Here is a 13565-nt window from a genome sequence, read left to right on the forward strand (position 1 = left end):
CACTCACATGATTGTTCTTGTTAGTCTGCACTTCTCTACCCCTCTGTCTTTCACCACGAGTATCCTTCTTATTTTCATTAGTAGGGTGATGTTTTTTTCACATCCTTCTCCATATTATTCATAGGGGCTTTGTTATCACCTTTATCTTTTGGATCAACTTGCAGCTTTTCCTCATTCCTTTTCCTTTCCAAAACTCTGTAGTTAGCCACATTATGACTCAATTTCCTACCCTACTTACAGTACTTAGGGATGTTTTCATATTTAATATTTTGTGTAAATCCCTTTAAAGGTGAATTTTCATCCTCAACCCCTATCCAAACCGTATGGACTAAAGGTTTCAAAAGATCAATTTTTATTCTTACTTTAGCCATACTAGGTATGTCATACTTCTAGTAGCAGTGTCCAACTCAATTGGCTTACCAGCATTCTCCACAATCTGTTTAATGCAATACCAATTGTTCATACGAAAGGGTAAACCTGGTAGTAACGCCCAAACTGGAACAATGGAAAGATCTTCATCGGGCTTGAAATCAGGAGTCCACTTTTGCATCCACATATGAAGTTCCGCATTTTAAATCACCCTCTCATATAGAACCTGATTGAATTCTTCATCATATATTAAAGTTATCATATACCCTAATTCTTGGGGTGCCTTTCAAGGAGAATTTTATAGAAAATCGTGACCTAATTATTTTGATTTGGGGCCTTCTCTTTACGAATCATGTTTACTGGGAAAACAATTTAGTTGAATTTGTGTTCGTGATCAAGGACACGTGGATCAAAATAACCAGTAAATCGATATAATATAAAAGTAAATCGAATATAAATGAAATAAAGCAAAGTAAAGTTGAGAATAGCTTGAGGCTCGATCGAGTCCGGTACTAGTTCTTCCAGCCAAGCTTGTGACTAAACACTTAGTAAAATAATAAAGAACTTAAGAAATGAAGCAATTCTGTATAAGTGGAGTGTATTCCTCTTGAATTTTGATTGTTTACCATAGGAATGATAATCTCTATTTATACTAGGATCTAGGAGCACACATTCCATGTATGACGCCCCTGCTCATAATGAGTATTAATTGAGTAATAATAATGAGCAATAAAGAGGACCATTAGGCCTAATAACACCGGTACATAGCGTTCAACTTGATCCTTAGCGGCAGCCGGTTGAGCTCTCTTCCAGAGCTACTCCAACAGTCTACCGGATCAAATGGTTCCACTGGTGCAAAGGCATTTCCTCTGGTGCCACTCAATGTTGACTCATCTTTGACTTATTCCTTAAGCTACGTGGCCTAACGATACAGGTCCAGCTGTGTTGCACGAATTTAGCCCAATATAAATAGTCCCCCCACTTTTCGAGATTCAAACAATCGGGACCAGAAAGTGGACAAGATTTGAACCTGGTCCAATTACGCAGGAAAGGAAGGCATTTAATCACCTAAATCATCAAGCAAATCACCGAAAACAGCGGTGTCGATTGATGCCTCAAATATCTGCCGACTTCTCATTCCAATGGAAGTTTTAAGGTTTCCCTTCCTTATATAAGTTCCAATCTTCTCTTCATATCTACCACATTAGAGTGAATTATTCACTTCCTTCTATGCATCAACCCTTCCTTGTAGAAAACCTTTAATCTTTTCACTGAGCAAAGCGCATACAATCCCCGTTATGGCACTAACATTGAGCAGCCCTACGAACTTCTCTCCTTTTTCTTCTCAATTCTCTGAAAGTTCCCCTTCTCAAAGGCAAGGGAAAGCATTCGAGGCTTCTGCCGCCATGGAAATTGACCTAGGGTCCCTTGTAGCAGAGATACTGCCGATGGACTGCGCATACCTGGGAGACTTCCGGATTGAGGCCCGCCATGAATCAGTAGGTGAGATCAACTCGCTGATAGCCAACGAAAATATCCCTAAAGTATTTCAGGTTGCGACTGGACCCGAAGTTATGGCCCTTCCAATCGGCACAGAAGGAAGGATGACAAACTATGTTGAAACATACCCCATGGTCCACACCTATCCGTTCACTATTGAATTCTCTTTTCCAGTTTCTCGTTTGATCGAGACTTTCTGTCGAAGGTACCAGGTCTGCCTAGGTCAAATTGCCCCTCAACTATGGAGGACTATTTACTTGCATCCGAGGAACGCCCCCTGGCGGCCGACTTCTTTGTTACAGTTAACCACCTTATGCAACTATATTCACCCCGTCTATTCCAGGGCGGAATGGTTCATTAATTCCCCCGAGGCTCCCGCAGGGTAATAACCAATGCAGAGAATGACTTCGACCGAGGCTAGTGTGACCGATTCGTAATGATTCGACCAAATCTTCTCCATTGTGCTTTCTCAGACCCCTTCCCGAAAGTCTGGAATCATACTCGTAATTCCGACCTATCCTACTTTCGTTATCCAAATTTGTTGTTGGCATCGATACATAACTTGCTCTTGTTTTACAGCCGCTGTTATAGCCGCCGGCTACATGCACGGAATGTTCGATTGGGCTATGACCTGTTGCTACTACTTCGGGATTAACTAGGACATGGAAGAGCCTCACTGTTGACTGGTGGAGGGGAAAAAACCATGGTAATATAACAGATCCTACGCGATCACGTTCTCGCATAAGCCTCTCCCGACCATCTTACGAATTTCTTTCAATATTACACAGGTATCCCCGCAAGGTGATCGCCTACCCGGAAGATCCCTTCAAGTGAAACCTCATTTTCCAATATCATGATTGCTGCCACCCGGAACTCAGGCTACCGAAAGCGCAAGACGCGTAGCCCTTCGCAACCTGCTGGGACTTCGACTGAGGCGATAGGCTCCCGAGTGAGGACCTAGCGCTGCTTTCTTGAAGAATAGAGGGAAGTGCAGGCCAGCCGCAGGTAGTGAATGTTGACAACGATGATGAAGTTCACCCTGCTCCTGGTGTTGCGGAGCTTTTTGAACTCGATCGGGAGCGTGTCGATTCCGAATCCCAGGACACACACCCCGAAACCGGTAATCCCGAGAAGAGCTTTGGCTAGCCTGGATCCGTTGGTGAAAACTTGAGAACCATATTGGCGCAGCTTGTGGAGCAAACCTTCACGATTCATGCCACTGCCACCAGGGTCATTGTTGACACCTAATTTTAGGTCTCCCATAATTTATTTTCATTACCTAGAGTCCTTGAATATTAAACGGAGTGAAATATGTATCTTCTACAAGTCAAAATGATTTAATAAAAATATTTAGTTAATATTTTGTCATATTTCATTTGGCAAAATAGTTTCTATAATACTATAAATCTTTTGGAAATTAATTTACATATTTTTGCAATAATTATGAGATATTTGCTAAAATTGATCAAGGGAATAATTTAAATTATTAGAAATCAATTAACGAGCATTTTTCTCCGTTTAATGCAAGAAGTCTGACTAATTAAATAAGATTTATTCCACTTCTCTAATCTTTTAATTTTTGCATGAATGTAGTTGTGCTTAATTGTACTTTAATACTCAAAATAGGCTATAATTGAAATGGGTCAAGTTAATGACTTAAAGACGATTAACGCCATAATTGAAACCTTGCCAAAAAAAAAAACACTAGCTGTTAGCTAAATTAGTTTAATTTTGGCTATAATTATATACGCGTATATACGCCTGTATACATGTGTATACACAATATGTACATGCATACATGAGCAGGTCCAATTCCTTTTTAAATTTAAGTCGGCCAGATCAGGCCCAATGGCCATGACCCAGCCCAATATCAAATACTAAAGGGGATATACTACCTTTATTTCCCATTTTGCTTTCAAGAGAAACAAACGACCTCTTAGGTCGTGTTCTCTCTTCAGGGTTAAGCAAACCCTAGCGCCGCCTCTCGTTCTCTCTCCTCAGTGACGTCATAGTTGTCGAAAATGGCAACTTCGTGGCCCCGTATTGGTTGATACGATACTTGTAGGCTTGAGAATGGCAAAAGCATTTATTGCTCTGCCATTTCTCAACCAAAACCACCACAAACAGCCCTAAACACGGTATATCTATCCCTTTTATCTATTTTTTATACTTTTACTTCAAACGTTACACTACAATCTTTAATTGTTCTTGTTTGTTTGCGATTTTGAACACTGGGTTTTCATTGGTTCACGGAGAATCAAGGGTATTGACCCTTTGTGGGTCAATTTCAACCCTTGATGTACTCGCATGCGTGGATCTGGACCCTTGATGATCAGAACAAAGCCATTTCTCAACTTTACGTTTGTCCCACATCGATCTGGGAAAAGGGTTTTTGAGATTTGGGGGTCTTATAAACAAAACCCCAATTCACACTTTCTAGGCAGACTTTGAACTGGATATACACATATATTCACTCAAAAAACTCGATTCTTTTTAAGTTTTGGCAAAAATTTCTTTGAAACTTCAATTTTCGAGTAAAATAAAACTTTAATATTTGTTTTCTTTGTGGGTTGGCTGAGTTGGGATTGTGAAGAGGCAAAGGGAATCTCCAAGTCCATTCTCGACATTAGGCTGCGCATAAAAGAGGTAATCCCTACTCCTTTATTTCTAGAAAATTTCTTTCTGATCTCTGTATTTGGTTATGTGGCCTAGTTAAATATGTTTTTTTGTGTGTTAGTTTTAGCTAAGTTTGTTTAGGTAATCATATCTTGTATGTCAACTTAGCCTAGTCTGTTTAGTTAAGTATGTTTTATAATTTAGTCTGTTTAATTAGGCATGATGTTATGTGTTAGCTTAATCTGTATTGGTTAAATGTGTTTTATGTATTGGTATAGCCTGTTTCATTCCTGTTAAGCATGCTTATGTGTTGTCTTAATAGAGTTTTGTTTAGTCTAGTCACTATGTGGTAGGATCTTAGGTATTATTAGCTTCAGATCATGCTGTAAAGTATATGTTAGTCCAGATTCTGCCTATGTTTCTTCCCAAGCATGTGATACAGTCCTATTTTTGTTATTGTTGGGTCATTTGTTGTGTCAAATGTGTTCTTATAGTGCAGTAAGATGAAGGATAGCACTAGAAACAGGGTTTGAATGCCTAAATAAAAAAATACTCAGCCTGTTGGGATCATATTGTTTGTTTTTATTAGACCTGATCATGCTAAAAATATTAACCTACTATCCCCTATCCTGTTAGGCTGAATCCCTGTTATTAATGTTTACTAAGGACCACATGCTATGCCTATGTGACCTGACCCTATGCACTGTCCCTAAGGAACCATATTTGGCTCTTGTATATTGCTAAATTTGGTCCTGCTTGGTTCATTGTTGTGATATGTGACCACATAAATGTGTCCTATTTTAGCCTAAAACCTGTTAGCATGAATTTGACCAAATTGCATATAGTTGGATATTTTGATGATTGTTTGTGTTAGGTGCTTGTCCATAATCTGGCCTGATCCAAATGCATATTGAGCACCCTATGAGTTTTCTCTAATTTGACACCATGACTAGTACCTCTACACACCTCTGTCTTAATTTGTGTTAGCATAAAGATTAATATGCACTGGGAGCATGCTTGTGTTTTGTTCAAATGTGTTTGAAGTCATTTAGAACCTCTACTTTGATATAATATGATTATCTCCACTATGGTAAGCCGGTTAAGTCATATCCTATCTTCACAAATGACAAGAATGGAACCCTGCTACCTATGAAACCTAAGACTGAATTTGTTAAATTAAAATGACATTGTTTGTTTTTGAAAAGTGACTAAAACTTCATATGTGTCCTTGTATGATCCTGTTTCAAGAATATAAGATCTGTGCTTGGGTTTTTGACAAACCGCTTGGCTTGAGAAATGACCATGACCTTTGTATGCCCCTAATCACCCTATTGTGAAGTCTATGCTATGTGCTTTGATTGATTTAGTACTCTAAGTCTCAGAATGTGTCCAAAGGGAGTTTTAAGGGATTTTGAAACTTAGCTTGCAACATCTGTGGCCTATGTGGGTATTCTATGAAGTCTGCGGTGAATGATTGACAAAAATGTACCAAATGCATGCTATATGATCCCTATCTGAGCCTTGTCTACTCCTTTACCTGAAAGTACCTTATAAGTCATGTTGAGAGCAGGACCTATGTGATACATATCTGTATTTAAAACAGTCAGGGTTAGGTGTATTTTTAAATGATCTTGAGGTTTTCTGTGTGCTCGTCCATGTCCTCATATGTGACTCTTGCATTTGTTTCTCTCTATGTATGTTTGTCATCTAGAAACTGGTTACAAAAGAAAATATGGATCCAAGTATGATGCACATAGTAGCATATCATTATGAGTTTGAAAGACTAGGTTAAAGAGGTGTCACTTAGGAGATGGATAAGCACGAGTGTGACTTACCTAGGACTAAGGGGAAGGGAGAAGGACTTGGAGTTTCTAGCTAACTCAGTTCTAATCCCTCTCCCTAGGTTGCTGGGGTTCCCTCATGAGAATCTATGTCTTATGGGACCCTCCCAAGTAAGTAAATGAAACAATAAAGTTGGTATATTGAGTGTTGAACTTTCCCTTGTTCGTTTAAACTTACTGTCCCATATAACTACTTCTATTGAATTTAGAAACTGTATATCATGCATATTAGGCTTGTATATTGCTTGTTGTTGCTCTAATCCTATTTGATGATGTCTACATGAAATCCTCTAAATGTTGAATATCATAGTCTCTTCATTTGTGTAATTGAGTTTCTGGGTATACAGAAGGGATATGCTCGAATATACAGAGTATATTCAACTCTGTATACACCCAATACACATGTGTTAGCATATTTGGTGTACATGACATATATCACCTTATTTAGTATGAACTGTTGTTGAGTATTTCCCTTATTTGGAAGCCTGCTTCATCTGTTATACTTGTTGGGCCTTTGCGTTAAATCCGACATGTGTTTGGCCCAATCTATTTGTTCTTGCCTTTGATAGCTTACTTGGGCCTAGATTTGTTTTATGTGACAAAAAGCCTATTTATTTTATGTCACTTATTCACCTACGTGTTCGTTGGGTTCATATGTTTTTTTTACTTTACCTAATTACATGATGTTTGAGCATTTAGAGTAGGTACTAATTTTTATCTCTTTATGGTCCATGTGAATTCAACTTGGGGCCATTCGAGCCACCTTTGCATTAAACCTATTGGGCCAGAAGCCCAACCCTTTTTCTTGATCGAGTCCGAAGGAGGAGAAATGGAAGCTAACATGTTGAAGGCCCAGTCATGGGTGAAAATGGCACTGATGGGCTTGGGTAGGCCCGTCAGTTAAAATCTACTTTCTTCTCCTCTCTACTTCACATATATCTTGCATGTATATATGTTGTATATGTACTGAATGTGTAAATAATGAAACCCTTGTGCGTGCTAGAACTTAGGAAAAACACATAGTATTTTAGGAAAGTCGTCTCAAAGATTTTCAAACTTAACCGCTCTTAAAATAGCATGAATTGATCTTAATTCATAATTGTTTGATTTTGAAATGGGTTAAAGGCTAAGGAGACCTGAAAATTTTTAAAGTTGTTCATTAAACACTTTTGGATCTCTCATTTTTTGGCAAAAACCAGATAAGTGTCTGTTTTGGGCCTTAAGCCCATCATTAATATTATACATCGCCTAATAAATTTTAAGATCATATGTGAGTTGAAATGAGGAATAAGTTGATTTTAAAGGCGTTTTGTAGTTATAAATGGAAATGACCATTCTAAAAATGCGGTTATTGGTTAAATAAGAGGTATCAAATTTTGGACATTTTTTCAGAACCCAAAAAGACCACGGTTTTGGACTTAAAAAAAAAAATCTTGAGAAATTTTTTGAGACTATTGGGCTGAAAGCCCAGAAATCTGCAGATTGAAAACAAGAAGAAATACATTTGGGCCAAGTATGAGATAAGATGGAATCTGGACTGAATATAAGTCGACTTATAGGCTTCAAAATGGATGAAATTGGACTCAAATAAAAACTTTCATTTTTCTATATATGTATAAAAAAGGAGCTATACTCCATATTTTCTATATACGTATAATAAAACCCATAAGTACTAAACTCATTTCATTAGGACTAAAATAGTAGTGACTCTACTCGGAAAAATTTCAGGGTGTGTCTTAGTCCGGAAATAAAGTGAGTTGAACACTTATGTGGATTTTTAAACCCCAAAAACCCCTTTTTCAAGGGGACTTTTTGCCAAATTTTTCCTTGAGTTTATGATACAAATGAATGACATTTTGAGAAAAACAAAACATTTTTTTAAGCAAATAATACATTAATCGCACATTGAAGCTCGTAGGTCAATCGTATTCTACGGATCTTTAATACTAGGGTTCGTAAAACCTTCCCTAGGCGATCACCAGAACCCTTACCTCGAACTTTGGTACCAAAAATATTTCTCTTTTGCTTGAAAAATCTTTTACCCAGGTTTCCTATTTTTTCTTTAATAAATTAGGTGGCGACTCTAAAAATACTAAAATTCAATTAGAGCACCAACAACCTCGTAGTAGCTTTTATCCTTTAACCCGTGTAAAAGTGAACCGTAACAGTCATGGCTGAAGCGGGGAAATTACCAGCCGAGCACTCAATGGCTGCTAAGAACCGCCAAATTCGCCGTGATGTAGAGATGCTCTGGATATCGAGCCGCAAATCGAAATTCTTAAAGCATTCGCTGCGGCTGAGCTATGACAGGGTGAAGCAGAAGGTGGAAGAGAAGGATAGGGCCCTTCAGGCCAAGGACTCTGACCATCAAAACCTTCAAGTAAGGGTCTGTAGCCTGGAGAGTGAGTTGAAGGTTGCGCGGGATCAATTAAAATCTTCTAAGGCTTTCCGAGCTCGGCTCCCAGCATGATGGGCGAGGCTGCAGCAGCGTCAGGTTGCCAAACAGCAAAAAGCCAACTTGGTTCGTGATCTAATTATTCTCAAGTCCCGTAGTGATGCCTTTCAAAATGCTTTGGATAATATTCTAGACCTTTCCTATGCCCTGTTAGATGCTGATATGGATTTTGTGGCCGCCGAATCCACCATGGAAAACTTCCGATCATCTGAGAATAGTAGCCTCGTCAGCGAGGAACGGGGGCCCCCTCCTATGTCGGGGGAAACCCGTCCTCACTTTAAGAATTATCAACTTCTCGAGCTTGCGTGCTCATGTTTTAATTTTTTGATATTGCTTATTTCAGACAAACTTTTCTAGTTTGGTTAACTTATGAAGTAAGGTTTGTCGGCTTTACTCTTTTTGCTTTTTTTTTCCTTGGGTGTTGCTGGCCCTGGGGCAACTTTAATGCAATGCACTTATCATTTCGACTTGCTTTTTGCTTCATCCTTTGCCCGGCCCAGACTTGGCAATTCTTATTTCAAAGGGAAACATTTCTGAACCGAATATCCACAAAGTCTCGGAAGTGCCAGTCGTCTAGTTTTTCCTCTTACTATTTCAAACTATAACCCCTTTGCAAGGCTTATAACAAACATGCCTGGAAAATTTTCGTTCAGCTGCTATTGTGTCTGAACTTTAACCTTCTTTTCTTTTAAAATTTGTGGAAGAAGTTTTATTAATAAGAGAGGGTTTATTAATAAGAGAGGGCCCTTATTTCTGGGTGCTTTAGAAAAGGACGTCTCCAATTCGTTTTGGCATAGGTTTTTAGTATTCTTAAATTTGCATCTGCTGAAATTACTTGCTTTCTGTGGCAAAGATTTTTCAAAGGAAGGAAAACTTTATTTATTCCCTTAACTTTTATGCAGGCTACAAAACATAGACACGGCCGCCATCCAGTGTGGTTGGTCTGATTACATGTTCGTTTCTATATCCGGGCAATTCCCGATTCTGATTGTAGCCTTAAACGACTTTCGTTGTTTGACGCATGTGTATAGGCCCCCTCCCCTAAGTGTTTGGGAGTAAAGGATGAAATTCCAAGCACTGATGAATGCCTCCGGCTAAACATTTAGATAACAAAATGGTGCTGCCTCGTTAAAAACCTTATCGAAAAAACCCAGTTGGGACAAAAATCGGACGAAGGAAAAAGAGTACAACACCGCCAATAACGGTCTCGCCAGTCAGACAGTGTACCTTTTAAGGAAGCTGACATTCTAATTTCTTGGGATTTTGTCTATGTTGCTATCCTCCAGCTGGTACGCTCCCTTGCCTGCAATGCCGATCACCTTGTAGGGACCTTGCCAATTTGGCCTAGGCTTTCCAATCAATGCCTATGGCCCCATATACTAGGGAGAAAGGAGTTTCTCCAGTGCTCGATTGCGCCGTTATTCTATAAGCCCAAAGTACCTCCGGAAGCTTGGACGGCCAAAAACCGTTTTGTTTGTCGACTCTGCCTGACGGTTCCTACTGGGGTGGTACGGAGAAGAGGTTATACGTTTGATGCTCAAATCTTCCGGGAACTTAGTGACCTTGGATCCAATGAATTGTGGGCCATTGTCATAAGTTATCTCCTTTAGGATTCTGAACCGGCAAATTATGTGCTGCCAAATAAAGTTGATTACTTCCTTTTCCTGGACCTTCTGCCGCCTCAACCCATTTAGAGAAATAGTCAGTTACCATCAGCACAAAATGCACATGGCCAGGTTCTGCTAGCAGTGGCCCTACTCTATCCATCCCCCACTCCATAATGGCCAAAGGGAAATTACCGGATGAAGCTCCTCACCCAGCTGGTGTAGCATTTGAGCATACCGCTGACATTTAACGCATTTGCGGACGAATGCCTTTGCATCCTCCTTCATTCTAAGCCTGTAGTATCCAGCCTGGAGCAACTTCTTAATGAGCGACTCCGCACCCGAATGATTACCGCAGATACCTTCATGGACCTCTCGCACCACATAATCAAACTCTTCTGGCCCTACACATCTCTCCATTGGATCGAAGAAACACCTACGGTATAGCAAACTATCCACAACGCAATATCGAGTTGCCTTAGCTCGCAGAGCCCGTGAGGCCTTCAGATCCTCTAGACACTTTTAGTGATTAAGATAGTTCAGAAATTCGTTCCACTAATCCCAGATCAGGTTTGTAGGGTTGATCTCATCATAACCCGTCGGGTCTAGTGCCGAATGTAACAATTGGACCACTGATTCGGAACTCAAGCCCCTACCTCTGTTGAAGAGCCTAAGTTGGCAAGCGCGTCTACTTCTATTTTCTCTTCTCTAGGCACGTGAACCATAGTCCACTCTTGAAATCGGGCAAGCAATTTTAGCACCTTTTCAAGGTACCGCAGCATGCGCTCCTCTTTAGCTTTGAGCTCCCCCTACACTTGATTTACTACCAAAATGGAGTCACACTTTACCTCAATGACTTCTACACCGAGTCCCCGGGCTAGCTCAAGACCTGCAATCAAAGCTTCGTACTCCGCTTCATTGTTAGTTAGAGGCACGCTACTAATCAATTGTCTCAAAATTTCTCCCGTTAGGGTATGGAGGACCACACTCAAGCCCATTCCTTTTACTCCAGGCGCAGTCCCCGGCACAAAGGAAGCTTTCTTTTCGGCTTGGGGAGTTACACCCGGACTGAAATCAGCCACAAAGTCTGCCAGGGCTTGTGTGATCACGGTACGGGGCTTATATTCAATATCAAATTCACTTAACTCAACCTCCCATTTTGCTAGCCGCCCTGATAACTCGAGCTTATGAAGAACATTCCGTGAAGGAAACGTGGTCACTACAGTAATTGGGTGGCATTGGAAATATGGCCGGAGATTTCTTGAAGCCATTTCCAGAGCAAAAGCCAGCCTTTCCAAGAAAGGGTACCGCATTTTGACCCCCGACATAACTCGGTTTACATAATAGACAGGAAATTGCGTACCTTGGTCCTCTCATACTAGGACGGCACTTGCCGCTACTTCCGATACGGCCAAGTAAACCAGTAACAGCTCCCCGTTTTTTGGTTTTGACATGAGCGGAGGGGAGGACATGTATGCCTTGAGATCTCGTAACGCCTGCCGACACTCCGGGGCCACTTAAAGGAGATGACATATTTTGTATGGTTAAATTAGCTACCTAATAGACGCTTGAGAACATGCACAAAAAAATTCAGAAACTTGGATCGAAAATGTCTAATAAGAACACTTTATCATGCGTTCAAATGCTTAATTGAAGCAAATTATAGTTTAAGTGTTTAAACAAAATTCAATGAAATTAAAGAGCAGAATCCCAGAAGATCCAAATGGTACGTAGCAACAATAGCAGGCCCGGCCCTAGCAAGAATATTATGGGAAACTGTAAGTTCAAAGCTGAGATGGACCATCGTGTAGGGGCCATTAGTGCACCCCCATTGGATATTGCATATGTTATTGCTAAAATTTTGTAGAATGATTAGTTGTTTGTAGGAAAAGTTTAATCGTAGATTTAGTAGATAATATTCAGTTTCTTAGTTTTAGTAAGAGTTTAGTACTTTAACTGCAGGAGGAGGCTATTACTTAGTTTGTCAGCTTATATAAAGGCTTATGATTAATAATTTATATATATATATATATATATTCTACCTTTCTGCTCACATCTTTCCAAAAAATTCATAACACCCACATCTTGGAATCTTTATATTGGCCAATGACTGACATTCCGATTTACTCAATTTTGGGTTCACCAGCCAATTGAAGCGCATGCATATGATATTGATGTTGTAGAAAAAGAGAATATATTATTATGCAATAAATAGGCATCTTACAACCGTTGTTCATAGAAATATACAGGTACATTTTCCTAGAAGCTGAAAAGAGGAAAAAAAAAATGGGAAAATATCACTGAATACCCCTAAAATATAAGATATTTACCTGCCTCATGTCTCTTCAAAAGTAATTTCGCTTCTATCTCCACTGGCTGAAAATATTTACCCGACATACCCCTCATCCAAACACCTTCCTCCGTGATACCATCGCAGTATATTTATATATCACGATGGTATTATGCAGGACTAAGAGAAGGACTGAAACAGTCCTCCATGATACCATCTCAGTATATTTATATATCATGATGGTACCATGGTCCTGAGAAGTGTCTATTGAAGGACCAAAGCAGTCCTTCATGATACCATAACGGTATATGCATATAAGACGATAGTATGATTGAGGTGTTTTTTTTAGAAAAGTGTGTCTTTTTGAATAAATGAACATGATCATACATAATACCACCTCAGTATGTTTATATATCATGATGGTATCATGGAGGACTAAGAGAGGTACTAAAGCATCTTTCATGATACCATCTCAGTATATTTAGATACCATGTTAGTTTCATAAATGAGGACATCTCGAGTAAATATTTTTAATTTTTCTGGAGGTACGAAAGTAATGAAGGTATGAGCGGGTAATTATTTTGATTTGAAGGGGCATGCGTGATCTTTCTCCAAAAAGATTTGCACTCGTATCAACATACCGTAATTGTTGAGTTTACATACCTTTATGCTTTTACAGAATTTTAGCAAAACTAACCATTATCCTATATGCTAACAAAAAATAGCACAGGTATACATAACTAACAAGGTAGAGGTCAATAACTTCGATATTTTAATTTCCACAAGCTATGACTAACAAATGCTGCGAAGGCCAATAAACAAATCAGTTTCCACATCTGAATTCTTTTGGGCTTGGGCTTGGGCTTGGGCTTGGGCTTGGGCTGGTCGTG

The sequence above is a fragment of the Lycium ferocissimum genome, chromosome 4 (genome assembly GCF_029784015.1).
Source record: "Lycium ferocissimum isolate CSIRO_LF1 chromosome 4, AGI_CSIRO_Lferr_CH_V1, whole genome shotgun sequence".
Lineage (NCBI taxonomy): Eukaryota > Viridiplantae > Streptophyta > Magnoliopsida > Solanales > Solanaceae > Lycium > Lycium ferocissimum.